The sequence below is a fragment of the Protopterus annectens genome, chromosome 4.part1 (assembly GCF_019279795.1).
Source record: "Protopterus annectens isolate FY-2018-M chromosome 4.part1, PAN1.0, whole genome shotgun sequence".
Lineage (NCBI taxonomy): Eukaryota > Metazoa > Chordata > Ceratodontiformes > Protopteridae > Protopterus > Protopterus annectens.
This window is the reverse complement of record NC_056734.1, coordinates 585,337,674-585,361,656: the sequence shown is the minus strand read 5'-3', so window position 1 is coordinate 585,361,656 and position 23,983 is coordinate 585,337,674.

Here is a 23,983-nt window from a genome sequence, read left to right as displayed (position 1 = left end):
AGGCTGACACCCTCAAGGAAATGCTACAACAATACCAGACAAGGATAACAGGAATATAGGTTTCCCTAAATTACTTAGAAAGCAGACTTAAGGAAAGAACTGCTTCTTATACAAAACACTTGGTTGGTTAATAAAGTAGATGACTTGTAAAATAGGGAGAGGAGAAATAACATCAGGATTTTTGGATTACCTGAAAACACAGAAGGTGAGGATATTATTTCCTTTTTATCAAGCTGGATCCCTGACTTTTTAAATGTAGAAGAAAGACTTTCCTTTGGCATTGAAAGGGCACACAGAGCTCTTGGGAACCTGCCACTAACTCAAACTCTCCTCCTAGGTCAATAATTATCAAATTTCTTTCGTACTTGGACAAGGAACTGATTTTAAGATCTGCTTGAAGGAAGGCACCTCTAAAACATAAACAGAGCGTGATAAGATTTGATAATGACTATTCATCTCGAATAATGGACAAAGGAAAAAAGTGTGGCCAATGATAAAGTTTCTGAAACAAAATAACATCAAGGCACAACTAGCATATCCAGCTAAGATAAGAATACTGTATGCCAACGAGATGAGGACTTTTATTGACTTATAGGAAGCCTCTTCCAGGGATGTCGGGAGGCATACGCACTGTACTGATTTCAGTACAACTTTTTTAGAAGGGGGTAGCATTTTTGAAAAAAAACGTACATACATATTTCTTCTCCCTTTCCTTTTTAAGGAGGTGCTGGCTCTTTAAGGAGGATACCAGCCAGTTGGAAGTGAGCTCACATCATGTCCGGCTGGCTGGCTGTGAGCGGGAACCAAAGCAAGCAAATTGAGTTGGAAGGCAAGAGCAGGATTATCGGAGTTGGAAGCAATTGGAGTTGGAAGGCAAGAGCAGGATTATTGGAGTTGGAAGGCAAGAGCAGGATTATTTGAGTTGGAAGGCAATCGAAGTAAGTGCACAGTGTGTATGCAAAGGCTTTAGTGAAAGATCGCAAGTGGCTATTTGTGTGTTATTCAAGTTTATTATGTGAAGGGTGTGTGAACGATCGCTTATTCAAGTTTTGTGTGTGAACGATCGCTTATTCAAGTTTTTTGTGTGTGAACGATCGCTTATTCAAGTTTTGTGTGTGAATGATCACTTATTCCAGTTTTTTGTGTGTGAACGATCGCTTATTCCAGTTTTTTGTATGTGAACGATCGCTTATTCAAATTGTTTTGTATGTGAATGATCGTTTATTCAAGGTGTGTGTGTGTGTGTGTGTGTGTGTGTGTGTGTGTATATATATATATATATATATATATATATATATATATATATATATATGTGTGTGTGTAAAACAGATCTGTGACCAATTGCTAAGGTAAACAAGGGAATAACAACAGCATTTTTCTTTCTTACCTGCACTTGTGTAGGTTTGTAGTAAAGGCTTAAACAGCTACACTAACAGGAGTGATATTGCTATGCACTTTATATGTAAAATGCATTTATTTATACAATGAATATGCATCAAGGAATCAAGATTCTGAAAAGAATCAAGAGAATACTGTCTGCAAAATGCACAGTAAATGGAACAATGACATTAAATATAGAATAGTATTATTACAAGTTTTAAGTTGATAAAAATTATAACCTAGTCATCTGAAAAACACACATATTGGTAATCATAATGTTTGCTCTCTTAACATCTGGTAATTTCTGAAGATGATGAGTATTCGTACCTATTCAAAAATTTTGAAAAGACACCTTTGATGACAAGACTACAGGGCACCTTTCTAGAGAGTATGTGTGCTGTATTACTCATCAGACTGGAATATATAAAAGTCCCAGTCAAATTCTTGGGTTGCCAGCTAACTTTCCTTTACAATTTTAACTTTTTACTAAATGTGACATCAGATCCTGAGCCATACACATTTTTATTTATTTATTTGTATTAGTTTACTAGAGTAGAGCACTGACTTATCTGGACAACTTACAGGCTCATATTGGAAATTAATCTGTCTCCAAGGAAACAATTTTAATGTTTCCAAAGAATGATGGATAGACACAGTTCAGATATGATAGACTTATCTATCTGAAAGTAAACCCTCTGTGGCATTTTCAGAAAGATGCAAAGTGACATATCTTAAGTCAAGGTTGTAATAACTTTCCACAGGCTGCCACTGGCTGAACAAGGCCTTAGGAATGCTGAATACTTTATTAAGATTACAGTAGTCAGTTTTAACATTATTATTGTTTTCACATAGTAAGGGTCTTACAGTGAGCAAGGCACCGCATTTGATTTGCTCCTCATTCTTAACTAAAATAATCTACATGTTATAAAAACGATGTTTATTGGTTCTTCTCTTCCTTCAGCATATCTGATAATCTTACCTTTGTCTATGTTTTGCAAGGTTGTCTCTTGATAAAGGACTATTGGGATACAGCTCTGCCAAATGAAAATCTATTCTGAGAATGCTTTATGTTGAATTCTGATTTAAAATAGTTGACTTTCTGTTCTTGAGACTTGCAACTCCATATATAATCAGAAGAGAAGAGTTGTAGTTTCTGTAAAAGGAAGACTTCCTCCATTTATTCAGCTGGGCTGTTTTTTAAACAGTCTTCACATGTACTGTATCTATTCCACAATAGTGAATAAGGTGAATACTCCTTAGTACAGTAATTACTGCCATATCTGTGGCCAGAGATGTGTCCTCAAAGTAGGCTGTTTGAGCTGTTCAACAAAGTGGAGAGGAGGCTGTTTCCCATTGGCTCAAGCTATCTTAGAATCAATGAGGAAATAATTCCTGTAGATGGACTGTGATGGAAAAAGAACAGGAATGCATGTTTTAATCAGTTTTATGTTTATCAAACAATACTTAGAGTGCTGTGAGATACAGATTATTAGGTCTTTTCAAGCTTACCACAAGGACCTTTTTAAGCCTAGCCATGCATCCCAAATCTATGACAAGTTCTGATACCCTTGATAAGTGTAAAAAGGGGCTTTGGAGATGAAACATTTACAAGCAGGGATCTGGGAGATGGACCATTTACAGGTTCATGATCTATTTTGCTGAGGGCATTACAAGTCAAGTAGTGCTAGTACCACTGTCAATCAGTTCACAGGAGTTCACAGGATTGTATATATTTCTTTATTTTTATACAATTAACATTTGTGTATGTGTGTGTGTGAAAGAGAAAGTGCGTGCATGTGCATGTCTGAGTGGGCAGGGGGTTGCAGTGGGTTGCACTTTATGTGGTAGACAGTAGCAAGCTAAAATACATTATTGTGATATATGTGTGTGTGTGTGTGTGTATATATATATATATATATATATATATATATATATATATATATATATGTATAGAGAGAGAGAGAGAGAGATTTACTTTCAATTACCAAAAACCCATATGTCAATTCCGAGGGCAAGTAAACACTTGCCCAAAAGTACACAAAACATACTGTACTATCTGAAACCCACTTAGGTGGGGGCTACACCCCCACACCCCACATAACTATATATATATATATATATATATATATATATATATATATATATATATATATATATATATGTATACCAATTCTTTGATTACACTACAATGGACAAAAGGGCATAAAGGGCATATTTCTCCATGCTGGGCAAGTATTTACTTGCCCTGGGAAAAACTATGGGGTTCTGGATTTTCATTTTCATTATTTTTGTTTTGAAAATTTGAGAAAATAACAGTTAATATTATGGGCTTTATATATATATATATATATATATATATATATATATATATATATATATATATATATGGATTCACTTTAGAAGCTCGAAATACTGAAATATCGAAATTCAGTATTTTGTGCCCATAAAGTGGAATCATGAAAAGAATGAAAACTCAGAAGCACAAAATTGAAAACCTCGCATACCAGAGATTTTGAATTAGTGCTTCTGGTGTTTCGCTGTGGTTATGGATTCAGCTAAGTGTTTTAAGGGTTTTAGGTAGGGGCTGTGGTGTGTGTTAGTGTATTTTGTTGCTGTGATATGTGTGTGTGAGGATAATGTAGCTTGTGTGGTGGTGTTTTGTTGTGTTTTTATATGTAGTGCGACCTCAGAGTTATAATATTTAAGTGGGCGGTTGTGGGGGTGCAGCCCCCCACATGGGGGGGTGCAGGTGGGCTTGCCCCCTTCTTTTATGTAGGACAGAGCTTGTGTTTGTGTGTGGGGAGGAAGGTGTGTGTTTGTGTACAGCAGAAGCGCTAATTCAAAATCTCCGGTATGCGAGATTTAGAATTTTGCACTTCTGAGTTTTCATTCTTTTCAGGATTCTACTCTATGGGCTCAAAATACTGAATTTCGATATTTCAGTACTTTGAGCTTCTAAAGTGAAAATAGTGGGTGTGTGTGTAAATGCCCCCCACATAATATACCTGCTGGTTATAGGTGGTCAGGCTTAAACCCTGTACCATTGCTCCAGGGTAAGAAGAGCCTAAAGTCCCTAACCACCACCATTTCTGAACTTTGTTCAGATTTGCTTTTATAATAGTTGTGAGCTATGGTGAGAAGTGAGAACTGAAGTTGTATTTCTCCCATTATTGTTTTTGTTGTTTGTCCAGGCTGTTTGTGCTAAGGTGTGAAGTGAGAACTAAACTTGTATTCCCTCATTATTGGCTTTGTTTGTCCAGGTTGTTTGTGCTAAGAGGTTGAGAGTTATCTAAATTATTACTATTACGTTTGTCGCCCTGTTTTTCAAACTGCTGATTTAGCATAGTGGTATGTTACACTTATTATTGTGCATATGCTTCTGGGTTCAAGACCTCCATGGTGATAATGCAGCATTTTATTCTAGCAACTTTCCAAAATTACACAAGCAATGTTTAAAATGTGTCCCTGTTTTTTGGGCTTTTGCCCCCCCCCCATAAATGTTGGCTTTTTCCAGATTTCCTGTGCTGCAAAGTTCAGAGATACAGCTGAGTGTTGACATTTTACAAGTAGCTGAGAGCTGCAGGGGAACTTAAGTTTAGTGCTGCTTATGCTTCTGCTTCTGCTTGTACTGTTAATAGCACAACAGGTAGTACACTTGCTTTTGATGCAGAAGGCTGTGGGTTCTTCTCCCACAGTAGTTAGATGCATTGCTGATACTGTACTGTGTTGTAAAGGGGGGGTGGACGCTGTAGCCTGTTTTGGTGAAGATATCTAGTAGCAACTAGGAACCTGTTATCAGTTTACCATCCATTCCCCATTGCAATATTACTAGCGTATCATTGTTTTTAATGCAACATAGGCAATTTATTCCTCAAGGGCAACAGGCACATTATTTGTAGATGAAACCATGAAATATAAAGTTGTTTGCTAGCAGCAGCCTCTTCATTAGTTACAGATTTCTCTAATGTGGAATTATGTAGATGGCTTTTACTAGTTCAGAGATTGTGCATATTTACTGATACTGGTGGACTGTAGATGTTTGAGTAGACTTTTATGATGGAAGGTGTATCAAAGAGCATGTGTATGTTTCATGTGCAAGGGGCCTATGATTTGAAAACAGCCCAAAGTTAATCTTTATCTGCCACTGGCAAAATGTATTTTCTTTGAATGTGGGTTTCAATGCTGTCTCAATGAATGTGAGTTTCAAGGGCAGAGAAGTTTTAATGCTAAGTCTAGTTTCATTGTGAGACTGCATTGCTTTGTTCAACAGATATTTATTGGTGTTCGTGCTGTAAAATGCAAAATAAAACTTTTCTGGCAAATCATTTAGGAATGAAGTCACTAAATGACCGACGTTAAGTTTCAGACATCATAATCTTCAGAAAAATGCATGCTAAAGCAAGACCTGATATTCTATTAACTGTCTTAGGTTTATATAAGGTCAATTTTTAGTACTGTTTGTATGTTCCCCCAATATATTTGGCCTTGTCCAGATTTCCTGTATTAAGAGGTTGAGAGGTATGTGCAAATAAATCGCTTTATAGAATTAGGAATATCCACACCTCTCAACTGTCCCAATTTTGGCTCAAAATGTTGCTCTCCCCCTAATAATCTCTCCACAAAATAGCAATTTTGGAGGAAAACATGGAGGGTTTACTTTTATAAATAACTGTAATGATCAGAGTTATACATTACTTTTATTTCAGAAATGCATGTAGATTCTCTAATTTTGTCAGCTGCTCAAGTTAACTGTGCTCATATTAAAATGGCGTCCCTTCTTTGACAGGTTCCCAGCTGTATTGTCTGGCAATTTTATATTTTTGAATCACATTTTTGGTCAGTTTTTTATAAAATTGCAGTTTTCTGGCAAATTAGTGGCAAGTCATTAAAGACTGAAGTTAGAAAATAATGGCAGACATTTGAGTTTCAGATTTCATACCTTTCAGAAAATTCGTACTAATGCAAGAACTACTACTATTCTATTATCTTTCTAAGTTTATAAGAGCAATATTTAAAAAAAATGTCCTTATTTTTGGGCCTTTGCCTCAGTTTTATTTATGAGTTTGTTGCTCTAGAGGTTGAGAGTTTTTTTTGTGTGTGTGTGTGTGTGTGTGTGTGTGTGTGTGTGTGTGTGTGTGTGTGTGTGTGTGTGTGAGGTAGGTAGGTAGCATACCTCTTAACTGTCCAAATTTTGCAGAATGTCCAGATTTTTGCCCCATATTTTTTGTCTGTTCCTCATACATTTTGTGATTTTCTAGAAAATCATTGAAGACTGAAGTAGGGTTACCATATTTGGTTATATGAAAAAGAGGACGAAAGATTCTCTGTTGGGGCAAAAGGAAAAAAAAAAAAAAAAAAAGGTGTTTTACTCTTTAATGCAGAAAATCAAAAGACAAGTAGCTCCGTGTTTGGTGATTTCCAAAACTTGCTTACATGCTTACACAGTCTTTCAACCATAAAAATAGCTTCTGCTTCTGGCCATGCAACAAATTACAAATACAAACAACGATTCAGTGTGAAAAAAGGAGAAGGTATATATAATGCATTATTTTATATGTAATATATTTAATTAACAGTACCACAAAGCAAGGAAGGAAGGACCACCACGATAGTAAAAATTGTAAAATCCAATTTAATAACAGACAGTAAAACAGACAGATGAGAGCTTTTACGTGGAAAACACACTTCCTCAGATCTCAATTACAAGAATGAAGCATTAAGTTTAAATAACAATCCTAACATAATTAACAATCAAAATAATTAACTGTTGCCACTTAACGTCAATTATTTATTCATTAAAATCAAACAACTTATAATATATAACTTTAATATTTAATTAACAGTTAATGTTGCAGAAATCAAGATCCTTACCTCATGCTTCTTGGTTCCCTGAAAAATCTGACAAGTCTGACTGAGCCTGTGCTTTAGCCCAAGCATATTTTTCAGAAGAACCAATTGCTTTCAGTAAATTTGGCTGGGTGCAGAGGTATGCGTAAAAGTCTCTGCACGGCATATGCTTAAAATTATGCTGCACAAACAGAACTCCTTTTATCGATTCAACCGACAACTTGTTCCTTTCCTTTGTCCACTGGCTTTGCATCAGTGAAAATACCCTTTCAGCGTTTGCATTATATGCCGGAATTGCAAAGAAAAACTCCGTGATCACAATAAGTTCTGAGAAACATTCCTCGTTCTTGCAACTGTTGAAGTATTTCACCCATCTCTCGTGACTCAGAATCTCTTTGAAGTCTTCCTCGTTAAGATTAGCCTCAACAAATTTCTTCAAATTGCAAAACTGATTAAAACATTTGGAATCGTCAACATGCATGCCCTTTTCTCTGAGATATAACACAGTTTGTTCAACTTCATTCCAACTTGGAATTTCAATTAATGTCATCCATGCAAATCTACTGAACTCCTCCACTGGTTCTGTCCACATTTCCAGATACTCTCGACAAGTTCTATACATTGTGGCCACTTGTGTACAGAAATCATCACAACAGTCTTCTAGTCCGTCTTTACGCAACTTTGTTAACAGTTCTTTCACCTTAATTGACATGAACCCCTCTTGCGCACGGCATGCGAGAACAGTGTGAACAGATTTCAGGCAGTGTATAACCTCCAGCAACGAGTTGTTTTCATGTTCAATTTCTTCAATGTGTGAATGAAATACACTCATCAGTGAATGCACGTGCCAAAGGTAAACTTCACTCATATAATTTTCAAAGAACTTTCGTATTACAATAGGCAGATTGTTTTGAGACAAGAAAAAAACTTTAAAGTGGGAAACATCTGCAACAGCCGCTGAATGCCTGGAAATAATGATAACCATCTAGTTTTGCTGTGGTAAAGCAGCTGACGATACTCCACCTCAACAAATTCACAATAGTCTTTCAGTTGTTCAGTTCGAATGGTGTAAATTGAAAAGTAGTTGTAAATTTTGAGAAGTATCGACTCAATGTCAACATTTAGTGTGTCAGTGCCATGCTGCACGCAGTTGTTTAGTACATGTGCTGGACAGCCAACTAAAACTAACGTTCCACTCTTTTTCATCCTCTTCAAATTAGCAAAGACGTTACAGCCATCAGCTCCACGCCTGACACCACCAAAATTAGTATTGCAGTTATCTCCCGCGAAGGCAATACATTTCTGAAATAAGTGGTGCTTGTCTAAAGTGTCCTTAATGCATCTGGAAATTGTATCTGCAGTTTCATTAGGGGTGCTGTGAACATCAACAAGTTTAGACTGTATGCCACCTTTTTTTCAGTCAAAATACTGCAAGAGGATCGGAAATAACTTCACAGAACCATGATTGCTACCATCCGTTGCGACTCCACAGTAACGTATATGGTTAAGTGCTTTCTCCACCAAGTCGACAGAATGTGGAGCCAGGGCAGAGTTGACAATTGCTTCTGTTTTAGTCCGGGCACACGAAACTCTTCGTGCAATGTCAGAGTCGGGTAATATTGTTTTCAACATTCCGCAACTGCAGTCCATCGACCTATAACTGTGATGATGCTTAATGGCATGAAATGACAGAGTTCCTTCAGCTGCTGACACTGATTCATCAATTTTCGAACCAGGTGTTACAAAAAAATTGGTGATTTTTGAGGATGAACTTTCTCCTTGAACATTTTTAACATGCTTCGGGGTACTTATGTGTGCATTCAAATCAAGTGCACCCTTATTTGCAACAGAAATGAAAGTTCCGCCACCACATGTCATGCATTCTGCTTCCCATTCATATCTGCCTGCACGAAAACACGGGTACCTGGCCTTCATTGCGTCCGTAAATGAACAACGACGTTTTGGCATTTTCATGAGCTAACTACTTTGTTAAATTTCAAGTCTTCAAGTTGACTATGCCATTCACTTTCACTAATAACAGAAAAGGAAAGGGGAGACAAAGGTTCAAAAATCAGGTCAGATATTAAATAATGCTTGTGTAAACTTACAAAACATGTTATTCTAGCAATTTTCTATTAGCATAAAAGTTCTGAAGGAGATGATGAAGCATATAACAAGTCTCTAGCATTATTTAGGGACTTCAATCCTCAAAGTTTTGCCAGAAAATAAGAAACTTTATGAGGAACAAACCACAAATGAGAAAAAATGGACATTCTAAGAAATTTTGAAACAATGTGCTGTGCTACACTACTTAGTGACAGGTACAAAAATAACCAATAATTATAACAATGTACTTGTGTGGCTACTCCGGCTGTATCAAATTATCGAAAACGATAATCAGATGCCAACAAAAAAACTGTCAATCCACCATTTCAACTTATGAAAAATAGCTACATTGTTATCCTACTTGGAAAAAAACGTTTCTTATCCAAAAAGACCTGCTGCCTGACAACAACTACTTTCATGGGAAAAACATGATCAAAGTAAAAAAAAAAATGAAAAGCAAACAAGAAACAGTCTCAAGCTTAAAGGATTACTGCACAAGTTATGTACCACAAGTGACAGGTTGACATTCTGTTCAGTTTACCGTCTATAACAAATGTAATGAGCTTCTGAAAATACTGTAATCCTATCCTTTGTTACAAATAAATACTGTCATATGCATTTCAATACCTAAGGCTTATACGTTATCTAGTTATGTAAAACAATATTCTCTGCATGCCATTTTCTGAATCTACAGAGGCAATAGCTAAGGTATTCATAAGCTGAATTGACTATAAATAAATGGTAATCAGGTAAATGCACAGAACTGTCATTAAACAATCTACTGCTCCTTTTGGCAAAGCCTGGATATACAATCAGCAGCTTCAAAAGCCTTGACTCGACAGTAACTCCAAAACAGCTCAAATTCCTTTTCTTTCTCAGACAGATTCACTTCTGATAGGTTGGTTTGTTTAGACAAGTCAGTTAGAAGTAATGTGATTCTGAATGACCAGTTTAACAGCAGGCCCTCTGTCTTTTGCTTGTGTGTGGGCTCATGTCCCTGACAGCATGACAGAGACACACGCCACACTTGACCTATTTGTTTCAAAATCCTTATAGGCAAGCCAGCTAAGGGAAAAAGAAGCTTAACTTTACTTAGGTTATTAAACATTTAAAACCAGAACGGGACCCATGAGTATCCTCCAGTTGAGTATTGGCATCTCTAGTCTCATGTTTGTGCTTCATCTGCGACATCAGGATTGTATCACTGCACATGGTGAGCAGGACAAGTTAACTTGCAGTTAACCCGCCCTGGACAGGAGCACAAAAAGAGGACATGTCCGGCGGAAAACCAGACGTATGGTAAGCCCAGAGTCTGGGACTAGATACAGTGATGCAATACCAAGGCCTGTCATAGTGCCAGATTAATAACACTGCCATCATTTCTCACCTGGCATCACTGTTTTCCTATCATATTTTTGCAACACCTCTGAGAAGTAAAACACCACGATGTACATATTAAGAGCTACAACAGTGTGGTTTATTCTCTCCCTATCAATACACAGTGAGTTTGCTGTAACATGTACATCTTTGTGGCAGAAAGTTCATATGCCAAGCAGTATGGCCAGTCAAAAGACTGATTACATAAACCGCTGAAAGGGCAAGCGTTAATTGCACCTCACATATTGGAAGTACAAATATGACTGCACACCCTGACAAGTCTGTTCTGAGCTTCTTTTTTATGTATTTACCTTACCTACCTATTTTCCAAGACACTGTCTCTCCACCAGATCTCTGCACATTAGTTCCACACATTAACTACCATTATCTAAATTGCCAGAAAACCAAAACTACAAGAGGTCTAAATCATCAGGGGACCAACTGTGGCAGCAAAATGTTTACTTTTTGTCACACAGAGTTTACAAACCCATGTCAAATTTTTAATCTTCTTACCACGCAGTACTAACTAATCCATGCCAAATAAGTTACGTCTCTCCCTCAAAGAGAGAACAAGTACTAACACATGCCCAACCTACAACAAGTACCGGCTATCAACAAGCTAAATAAACCCAAGCTATACATTAGCAGAAGGCAACCAAGAACGTACACAATGTAATCACATTTTTCCAGCACATAAGCATCTTAAACAGCATATCACCACCTCCATCTTCGTTGGAGACCCCCCCCCACGCTTCTGGATCCTGCAGTTGTGCATTTATGCAAGGATAAGGAATAATAACCGCAGCAAAAAAAAAAAAAAAAAAAGTCAATATTCTGCTAAATTCAGATTTGAGAAAAACCTTCACTGCAGGACAGAATGTCTGAAATCATTCCCTAAGAAGGAGTCAAGTCTCTACCATCAATAATCAAAGAAAGTCCCTTTGAAAACAGGTGTTGTCAGAACTGAAGCTAAGAATGATCATCTTTGGATGTGATTGCAACTTTGTGTAATGAATGTTTTCTTCTAGACTTAATAAAGACATTGTTTATCTTTCATACTGCTGAAAACTAGTTGCTTACCAACCTCAGATGTGTAATAAAAGAGTTCTATATTTATCTTTGTATCATCCAAATATGTGCTTCACAAATCATTCACACCCACATTTAAAATGACCAGGTCATATGTATGCCCGGTGTGAAAGGAACTGAGCATGTGCAAGTAACCTGTGATATATAAATAATGCCTGGCATCACAATAAAATCCCCCAAAACAAATAGAAAGTTCTATACAGTACTGCTTTCAATCATACAAATAACAACATGTTGTCATAGTTTACCGAAACAGAATTTATTCACTATAGTAAGCACTTTCATCTTGATACAATTCATCAGACTGAAGTACATTGTTAGAAACACACTTTTATAATGTAACTAATGACTCACATGATTTGCTAGCCTATGCAGCTTAGTTCAATCCATGGTCTACAATCATAGGCCCTGCTTTGTGCGCATTCTTATTTGGATGTGCTCCCAGTCAGTGTCCCAGGCCAGGCAGGGCCCAGGCCAGGCCCAGCATATTGTACCTTAGTGAAGTTAAGCAGAACTTGAAGCTGCTGGCAGCTGCCTGGCCTAGAAACAATGGAGGCACATCATGCACAATTTACAAAGAAAAGACCGTAAAATAAGAGACTTACACTCACTGTCTGCACCGCCACCACCTAAACTTAGCAAGTTGCCAAAACTAAAAGAATATTAAACCTTGGGCTGGCTCAGTTTAGACAATTAGAAATCAAAGCAAACGAACTGTATGTTTGTACCCTGGGCCTGGCCTGAATCCCGGAGACCCGGACCCACCACCACGTGCACAGTAAGAAAAACCTGTGGCTGGACTGGAAGACACTGACTGACATATAATATAACTAACAATTCAATTATCTAACCGACACGAGTCATGACTTGAGTGACTATCATCAGGACGAGAAGAGACAGTTGAGTCTGTTAACTTAAACGATTTATCGGTTAGAAAAAAAAAACCTCCATCATCATTCAAGAAAGAAGATTCAAAATCAATCAAGTAATTCAAGTTGCCATCAGCTCAGCGTTCTTCACCAAAAAAACTACTAAATTAAAAACAAAAGCCACCATTTATTTGCCATTTTTAAACCAAACCAACAAACCAAACTACTAAATTAAAAACAAAAAGCTACCTCGACTCGACCATATCCATAAGTTTAACTAGAACTAGAAGAAATAAATAGTTATAATAACTTAAAGTTATTTTCATTTCTCTGATTGCTTCTTTTACAGTTTTTACCAATCTGGCAGACTCTTGCGATCATCAATTCAATGCGAGATCAGATGGATGATGTGGATCGATCGGTCATCGGCTGCTGTGAGCTGTGGTGGCTGAGGTCCTCCTCTCTCTCCTCCCTAACACATACAGACTCCTGCTGCACACTTCTCCCCACGCAAATACAGTCTCTCTCGCGCGCGACTCTCGCGAGCTCTTCTACCTTCCGCGCATGCGTAGATTTGAGTTCTGCTTCGGGATTGTAAAACCCGGACAAATCTCGGAAGTTTAAAAAAACGCCCGGACGCCCGGACAGGAGCACAAAAAGAGGACATGTCCGGGGAAAACCGGACGTATGGTAAGCCTAGACTGAAGTATGAAGTAAATAATGGCAAACATTTGAGTTTCAGACTTCATGTCCTTTAGAAAAATTCATACTAGCACAAATCCTGTTATTCTAGCAACTTTCTCATACTAGCACAAATCTTGTTATTCTAGCAACTTTCTAAGTTCACAAGAACATTATTTAATTTCTGTCCCTGTTTATTTTAGGCTTTGTCCATATTTCTTGCAATAAGAGGTAGGTAGGTGTGTGTGTGTGTGAATGAAACACTCTAGTTAGGGGTAGCCAGGTGGTTAGTAATTTACTCAAGCTCAAAACCTGTACCTTAGTTATAGAAAACAAAAGCATGAATCCTCTACCCCAACTACCATGCTGCATTTTTTAAAGAACTGACTTTCAGGTTCATTTTCAATTCAAGGACCCAAATTTGAGTGAATCTATATTATATTACTGAAGAGGCATTACAGCGAATGCCTCTTCATCGACACTAAAAGAGCGAACCGTGAATTACGGGAATGGCCGTAGCTTGGCTGGGGAGGGGGGGGTAGCAGTTTGAGAGCTGTGAGTACAAATTTGAAAATCCTAGCTACACCCCTGGCCTCTTCATTTATTAAAACTAATAATGTGATTACTTTACCAGAAGATATGGATTGGATGTCACCTTCTCTCAAGAGAACAAAAGAAACAAATGTGTGGACAGATGTCAAAAACTGTTACAGCCAAATCTTTCAAAACATCTACTATGATATGAATTGTTTTAACATTACTTTAAAGGACCAATTTTACTGCTTGGAATTTTAAAACAAAGGTAACTTAACTACTGGAATCTTTAGCTATATTTTTTGAAAATAGATGACGCATGAGAGTTTTCACATTACCTCAGGTATGTAAAACAGGGTACTTTTCTTTCACAGAAGGAGGGTTATATAGCACATAAAATATTTATACTGTAAATCATCATACATAGTATATGTGTATTTTCTCGTAATTTTCTCTTTTCTTTCTCTCCTCTCTTTTCTCATTATTTATTTTAACTGCATCTTGTCTCCCTTTCTAAATTCTCTCCTATTTACTATACTGATATAGACTGTATATATTTAACAACTCACTAAATCTATACATAAATAATAGTCTAAAATAATCTAGGTTTAAGGTAGACTGATTGGAATAGTGAACTTAATTAATAGTTAATACAATATTTATTAGATTAATGATAGTCACTGTTATGCTTATTGGGATTGGGGGACATGTTTGTGATTAACTCTGAAATGTTCAATTCATGTACATATGTCCTTTGAATTATTTCCTTTTAGTATTAACAAATACATAAAAAAAGGAGGGAAAAATGTACTGTTGGTTAAGAGAAATGAAGCTTTCTTCACATTCTATTTACGTTGCCATAGCAACAGTAAACAATTGCTGGAGTTTCTAAGGGCACTGTAAATCTGAGAAGTGCATTTAGCCTCACAGATAGCAAATAAGAAAACGTAATGTTGTTTAGTTATTAAAATGAAAAACAACCTAAACAAGGTAAAATAAATACATAATAGGACTATGTGTATATATTTTATGATTTATCCTCATAGGATTACATATTCCTGGAAACACAACTGAAATGTTCCCAAACTACATGTGCACTGAAATTTAGCTGCTTGATTAAAAAGTATTATTCATTTTAACATGCTGATTCCACAAGCTGTCTGCACTGTAAAAGTTACATTTTATATGTTACTTGAAACTGACAGTCTCTAGAGCACAAGAAAAGATATTTTACTTTTTGCAACATGTTATTTTTGCAGTTACATCACACTCTGTAAAAACACACTTGGCAACTGATAGCTATTCATTTAAAATCTTCTTCTTCTTTTGGCTGCTCCCGTTAGGGGTCGCCACAGCGGATCAACTGTTTCCATTTCTTCCTGTCCTCTGCATCTTGCTCTGTCAGACCAACCACCTGCATGCCCTCTCTCAACACATCCATAAACCTTATCTTAGGCCTTCCTCTTTTCTTGTTACCTGGCAGCTTCATCCTTAGCATCTTTTTCCCAATATACTCTGCATCCCTCCTCAGCACATGTCCAAACCAACATAATCTTGCCTCTCTGGATTTGTCTCCAAACCTATCAACCTAGGCTGGCCCTCTAATATACTTATTCCTATTCCTGTCAATCCTAGTCACAACCAGTGCAAATCTTAACATCTTCAACTCTGCCACGTCAAGCTCTGACTCCTGCCTTTTTGTCGATGCTACTGTCTCCAACCCATATAACATAGCTGGTCTCACTACCCTCTTGTAGACCTTCCCTTTCACTCTTACTGTTACTCATCTGTCACAAATCACTCCTGACACTCTTCTCCACCCACTCCATCCTGCCTGTACTCTCTTCTTCACCTCTCTTCCACACTCATCATTACTCTGAACTGTGTATCCCAAGTATTTAAACTCATTCACCTTTGCCACCTCTACTACCTGCATCCTCACCATTCCTCTATCCTCCCTCTCATTCACACACATATATTCTGTCTTTGTCCTGCTGACCTTCATTCCCCTTCTCTCTAGAGCATATCTCCACCTCTCCAGGGTCTCCTCCACCCACTCCCTACTCTCACTACAGATCACAATGTCATCTGCAAACATCATAGTCCACAGGGACTCCTGCCTGATCTCGACTGTCAACCTGTCCATCACCATTGCAAATAAGAAAGGGCTCAGAGCTGATCCTTGATGTAATCCCACCTCCACCTTAAACGCATCCGTCACTCCAACTACAGACCTCACCGCTGTCACACTACCCTCGTACATATCCTGTACCACTCTTACATACTTCTCTGACACTCCTGACTTCCTCATACAATACCACAACTCCTCTCTAGGCACCCTGTCATATGCTTTCTCTAAATCCACAAAGACACAATGCAACTCCTTCTGACCTTCTCTATACTTCTCCATCAACACTCTCAGAGCAAATATTGCATCTGTAGTGCTCTTTCCTGGCATGAAACCATACTGCTGATCACTAATCATCACCTCCCTTCTTAACCTAGCTTCCACTATTCTTTCCCATAACTTCATGCTGTGACTGATCAGTTGAATCCCTCTGTAGTTACTACAGCTCTGCACATCACCCTTATTCTTAAAAAATCAGTACAAAAACACTTTTTCTCCATTCCACAGGCATCCTCTCACTTTCCAAGATTTCATTAAACAATGTAGTTAAAAACTTTACTGCCATTTCACCTTAACACCTCCATGCTTCCACAGGTATTACATCTGGACCAACAGCCTTTCCGTTCTTCATCCTCTTCATAGCTATCCTTACTTCCTCCTTGCTAATCCACTGCACTTCATGATTCACTATCCACACATCATCCAACCTTCTCCCCCTCTCATTTTCTTCATTCATCAGCCCCTCAAAGTACTCTTTCCATCTGCTCAACACACTCTCCTCACTTGTGAGTATGTTTTCCTCATTCTCTTGTATCATCCTTAGCTGCTACACATCTTTACTAGCTCGGTCCCTCTGTCTAGCCAATCTGTACAGGTGATTTTTTCCTTCCTTAGTGTCCATCCTTTTATACAACTCTTCATATGCCTTATCCTTAGCCTTCACCACCTTTCTCTTTGCTATGCACCTCATCTCCTTATACTCTTGTCTACTTTCTTCATCTCTTTGATAATCCCACTTTTTCTTCGCCAATCTCTTCCTCTGTATACTCTCCTGTACTTCTTCATTCCACCACCAGGTCTCCTTGTCCTCCTTCCTCTTTCCAGATGTCACACCAAGCACCTTTCTAGCCATCTCTCTTACTAGCTCTGCTGTAGTTACCCAGCTATTCTGTAACTCTTCACTGCCACCCAGTGCCTGTCTTAACTCTTCCCTGAACATCACTTCACAATTACCCTTTTTCAATTTCCACCATTTGATCCTTGGTGCTGCCCTCACACTCATACTCCTCTTCTTGATCACAAATGTCATCCTACAAACTACCATCCTATGCTGCCTAGCTACACTTTCTCCTGCCACCACAGTCTCCAATCTCCTTCAGACTGGCCCTTCTACATAAGATATAATCCACCTGTGTGCATCTTCCTCCACTCTTGTATGTCACCCTATGCTCCTCCCTCTTGTTAAAATATGTATTCTTCACAGCCATGTCCATACTTTTCACAAAATCCACTACCATCTGACCTTCTGCATTCCTTTGCTTAACACCATACCTACCCATCACTCCTCATCCCCTCTGTTCCATTCACCAACATGCCCATTAAAATCTGCTCCAATCACCAGTCTCTCACCCTTGGGTACAGTCATCACCACTTCATTCAACTCACTCCAAAATTTTTCTTTCTCATCCATCACACACCTAACTTGTGGAGCATATGCACTAACAACATTCATCATTACAACATCAATTTCCAGCTTCATAAACATCACTCTAGCTGACACACTTTTCACCTCCAAAACACTCTTAGCATACTATTCCTTCAGGATAATGCCAACGTAATTTCTCGTCCTATCCACACCATGATAAAACAATTTGAATCCACCTCCGATACACCTAGCCTTGCTCCCCTTCCATCTGGTCTCTTGCACACACAATATACCAACCTTCCTTCGGTCCATCATTTCAGCTAGCTCTCTCCCTATACCAGTCATACTGCCAACATTCAAAGTTCCGACCCTCACTATCACAGTCCTAGCCTTTACCTGCCTTCGGGCATGCCTTCCCCCTCTTCTCCACCTTCGGCCAGCAGTAGCCCAATTTCTGCCAGCACCCTGTTGGCCAACGGTACTGGTGGCGTTGTTGTTAACCCGGGCCTCGACCAATCCTGTATGCATTTCTGTACTGTTGTCTGCATGTATGATTTGGCAAATTTTTATGCTGGATGGCCTTCCTGATGCAACCCTCCCCATTTATCCGGGCTTGGAACCGGCACAAAGAAATGCACTGGCTTGTGCATCCCCACATTGGAATAGAGTACCTTTGTTAATTTATAGCATTCCATACAATTTTTTTAGCAGCAGAGACTAACCTTTTATGACTTAGAACTGGTTTTAACTAACAATTTTTTTTTGTTTCATAAAAATATATATAAACAGTGTAAAGGAGTAGCCATGGGTACAACCATGGCTACTAGCTATGCAATTTTGGTTATGAATAAATGGGTACTCAATTTTATTTTTTTCTGAAATGAATAATAGCTTTGTTAATAATGCTTTGTTTTATAGGTGGTTCATTGATGATTTGTTTTTAATATGGAATAGTTGCCTTTCTACATTTTCTAACTTTTCATTATATTTAAATTCAACGATTTATTTTTTTATGATTTAAACATACCCTATGTTATACACAAATAGATTTTTCAGATATTAGATTGTTTAAAGGAACCACTGGTAAAATTTAAATTACATTATTTAAGAAAGACGTCAGGAAAAATATGTATCTGCACAAGAGTAGTATGCACCCTCCTCATGTTTTTAAAAATGTAGTGGAAAAACAGTTTATCCATGTGGCTAGACTGACTATAAGGAAAGAAAACATGGACATACAGTTTAATAACATGGCCAATGACATTTTTAAAAGAGATTATAATGAACATAATGTAATGAATATAGTGACACAGATAGAGCAGGTTAGCATGGATAAAATTAAACCTGCATTTTCTGATAATCACATTACTTTACAAAGCAATAATGATAAAGTTAAGAACACAACAAGAACTTAATTTAGGTGTGTTTTACCCTACAATGTTCATACTCATCAAATATAGGATATTATTAAAAAACACTGTTACATGTTACAATATATTCTTACTTTTAAAGAAAAATAGTAATTTAGAAAATATCTTATGTTATAAGGAACAGGAGAAGTATATAAACACAATATCTATATCCAAGAATGGAAACTAAATATGTAACAATTGTCAATTCTGCAGGTATGTCAAAGTCAAAATAAACTTTATTGTCATTCAGACCATACTACAACAGTGCACAGCTGAACAAAACTGCATTTCTCTAAGCTCATGTTCAAGCATTAACACATTAACAGAGTACACATACATGACAACAACAGAACAATAACAACAACAGAGTCCAAGCCATCTGAAGGCACCACATCTGCATTAACCATGCTTGACCCATCTCAGTGACCACAGCAATACTCTCTATCCACAACATCCACACTGTCGCTAGCTCCATTTTAGCAAAATTAATGTCCCAAGTCTCAGACTGGTCTCCCCTGATTCAACAGAACCCAAATTTAACTGCCATTATTGAAAGGCCCAAACAATCATAATGACCAAGATGATCAAGCAACCAAGCAACCACAGCAATCCCCACCATCACTACCACCCAAACCATTGCCAACTTCATCTTCAACAACAGCATCATCAAAGTACCAGACTGATCCCTCCAACATCCAAACCAGCAGACTAAGATGGATTTCTGCCATCCACCTTTGTCGCAACTGCTATAGACCCCAAATAACCTTGGTCATCCCAATGATACAAAACAGCCACGATCACCAAAAACACAGCAAATCAACAGCCTAAGCCCAAAAAACACCACTGTTGCAGACAACCACAAATCTAACCAGCAAAAGGGCTCTCAAATAGATGGTAATTCAACAAAACATATATAAAAATACAAACTGCACACCAGGAACCAGAGCAGCCATTGTCACACAAGGCGCTACCAGTTTGGCTCATATTTTATGTTTTCATTGAAACAAATTTTAACCATCCAGTTAATGTAAAACCATTCCATCTTAGATGCCATGGGACATGTAATACTAAAAACATAATGTACACAGCAAAATGCCTGGTCTGTAGCACCTTCTATATAGGTAAAATGGATAGAAAGTTTAAAGAGAGAATTTGTGAGCAGGAAGAAAGAGGTCATCATCTCTCTCTACTCTTCCCTCATTAGACCAGTCATTGAGTATAATGCCCCATTTGGCATGCACGTCACTAGACACCTGCAACAGCTGGAGAGGCTACAGAAGTACCTCATAAAGAGGATCCTAGGTATTAAACACATGTCCTACATGGACAGACTCAAAAGACTCCAGCTATTCTCAGTCTCATATTGCCTACTTAGAGGCGATCTCTGCTTGACTTACAAAGCCATGTCTGACCCAGCTCTGTTAAAAATACTACAGCTAAAGAAATCTCAATCCCTCCGCACCACATGCTCCAGAGACCACAACCTATATCTGACATAAGAAGGCAGCTATACAGAAATGTGTTTTACAGGCATATTAAACATACAGATAAATCTCATGAATTTTGCTTTTTTATTTTACAAAATATACAGGAAAACTTAAGAGGTGATGACCTGAAGAACCATACAGAAATTATTAAAAATAAGTTTATAATACATTTAAAGCACATTGTCTACCTGGTCTCAATGAAAGTTTACAATAAAGCCAGTTCTGAAAGATAAACAAAATAAAATTAAACAATTTTGAAACACAGATAGATATAAAAGTTTTTAAAAGTTTTAGCATATGGTTTTTACTTATGTTATATGGAGATTTTTGTATTTTTCGTATTCCTAGTATGTGTAAAGTATTTATTCATGTGGTAACCTTTTTTGTGGGTTACTTCTTTAAAGGTATAGTCACATGACCTTTTCCTATTTGTATTTAAATCATGTATTTTAAAATCAGCTGACTAGTTACGTGAAGAAGCCTGCATTTGTGAAAGTCTAGTACAAGCAAGCTTTAATAAATTTCCTGCTGTTTTTTAAGTATCAAGTGTTGTAATGCCGGTTTACTTTACATGTTTTATATTTAACCAGTATCAGGTAAATCGTTTCCATAATTAGTCAGGATATTTTATATTTAACCAGTATCAGGTAATCAATCTGGAAAATGTGTATCATAGACCAATGTCCATGCGCTGTAAACATCTATTTTCTAAGCTGCCACTGCAGACGGTGTCTCTTATATTTGCAATTTTACTGCTACCAACATCTACCTACTAGGTAGGTAGGTGGATACAGGGATGATCATAAGATCAAAGGAGGCTACTAGACTATTGACCCTGAAGTCATTTCAAGTTGAGCCATTTCATCCCAATGTAATACCGTAGATACTGTAGTCAATACCCAAGATTGTATTTAGTAATGACTGCCCATGTACAGGAGGGTTGTGGGCACTATCCCCAGTATGAATTGAGAGAGAACACCTATACCTCCTTAAAATAGTAGAGGGTAAACATTCAAAATACACTGCTGTATAGCCTGTGGCATGCTAGTTCCAAACCACATTTCCAGCTGTATGATAAGAGAGTCACAAAAAGGCTTTAATTTGTTGTATTCAAAAAGTATGAGGAAGATCAGCTGTAGAGCACTGACATCTGGGTATTACCTAGAGATGCCCAGGTAGCCATAGCTAATCCTTTATTGTGTGATAGACACTTTGCCTACATGTAAACTGGTCTGATTTAAGATCTTTAATGAACACACTCCAAAAAGCAGGGTCTTTAGTTTGTACCTCTTCTTAAAAAAGCCAAATAAGCTATTGTTCCCAATAAACTTGACTATGTGCACCAGTTGACTTCCAAAGTTGCTGCAGTCTAAGATATGAATATCTGGGCCAAGCCCCCTGCCCCACTACTTAACTGTTGAAGGTCTAACCACTGTGCTGCAACTGCATTCCAGAGTGGAGGAGGAGGTAATAATGCCTGAATAGTGGCCACTAATTCATACCATCTAAACCTAACTGGAGCCTGAAAGAAAGTTGTTGAAGCCCCACCAGCAAAGAAACTCCCTCAACTTATGCTACACATTAAACCATATATCCAAATACATATGGTATTTATCCTACATCCAGAGTATAACTAGATGAAGCTGATGATTCAGTCATAAACCACAGAGGGAGTATAACTTCCATCACACTAGTTTTAGCTCCATATCTTGGCATTCACATTGTCTGTCCGTGTAAGAATGTTGACACCTTTTGTCTCCAACAGAAGCATCAGGGCATCTCATCCAACTCCAGCAGGTTTTTCTCCTAAATTAAATCATTTATGATTTAGAAGCAACTATGGTCAAGCATAATAGATAGAGTAGGAATAGAGAAAAAAGGCATGGGGAAGATCATCTGTCTTAACTGGACTGACTCTTCCCTAAAAGAGCAAGCTTCACTGATATTACTTCCTAACACAACAGTGAATTCGACCTTTCATCTTATTCACAGTTCTGCAACTGGCATTTAAAAAATATGTATGCCTATACATTTGAAGCCCTTTGTTTTCTTCTAAGTCCAGCTTTAAAATAGTATATGTGAGTACATCCAGTAATGGAGAAGAATAGTAATTTATTTACATGGATCTTTAAACTGGATTCTATTAGATGCACTTCTATAATTCATATAATTCTACTAAATGACTTCTAAAAGTTATAAACTAAAACTGGTATATCAGCAGAGTAATTTGTCACTTTCAGTCAACCGCCATATAGGAGAATCAATTAGAATACCTAAACTCTCTATGTACCCATCAGCAATGGTTCAGTTGTGAAATTGAAAAGTAAGGGGACAATTAATTGCTCTGTTGTTCCTCTTTATGGATATCAAAAGACACTTGCACTCTGTTACATCTGATGCTTCATGATAGGATCAAATAAAGAGTACTTGTATATAAACACGTGATGCATAAATTAGCCATGAATAAGCCTAGTCATTTTCTATCTAAAGCCTTTGCAATGTCCAATAAGAGGAAATATCTCTGGTTATAGAGGAATCCATCACAGCCAGGATCTGTTCTTTCACACAACACATCTTACATTTGACAACTCTAACCTAATCCTTATTCTATTACGGGAAGCAAACCTTTTCCAGTCTAGACACCAGCACTTTATCTTTGATTTTCCGGTTCACTATTAATTAAATAAATAAGCTTAATATGATGCAACAGAGGATCCTCTCAAAGAGTATGTTACAATCTCACTGTGGCTTCCAGTATCATATTTTGGGCCCCAGCCCATTTAAACATGTGCAAAGATAAACTTCACAAGGAAACAACAACCCCCTGTACTACTGACCTGTACATCAGCATTTTGTCTCAAACAGTGGTCTTTTTAGGTACTAAGGCATTTATCAAAGATGGGACTTCCTCACTACATATACAAAGTGCCAAAAACTCCGATAGTCTGAGAAAATCAAGAAAAAATTATGTAAGCCTCATGTCACGCAGCATCATTCTGCTCCCTGGCTCAGCATGTAAGTGCAGAATATGTATGTTGAGCAAATCATGCCACTGTCTCACACGTGTGATGCTTTAAGTGACACAAAACAGAGTGCCTAATTGCAGGGATGTTCTGCAGAGCTGTTGTGGCATCATCTTTCAAGCAAGTAGTCTGTTCTGAACCATGCTGTCTGTTGCCTGTTAGTCTTTGGAAAATCATAACAGGCATACTGTATTTTATCCAGTAGTGCATTACACTGGAGCAAAGAGAATTCAAGTCTCTGCTGAATATCAGACTCTCCTGAGATTTCCAGCTGGAATATAACATCTGGAAGTTTATTGTCTTTCACTTGGTTGATGTCATAATACCTTGCAGAAAAACATTGATATTATCCCAGTAGGTACCCCTTTATAGTTAACTAATTTATTTCATATGTTTAGTCTGCAC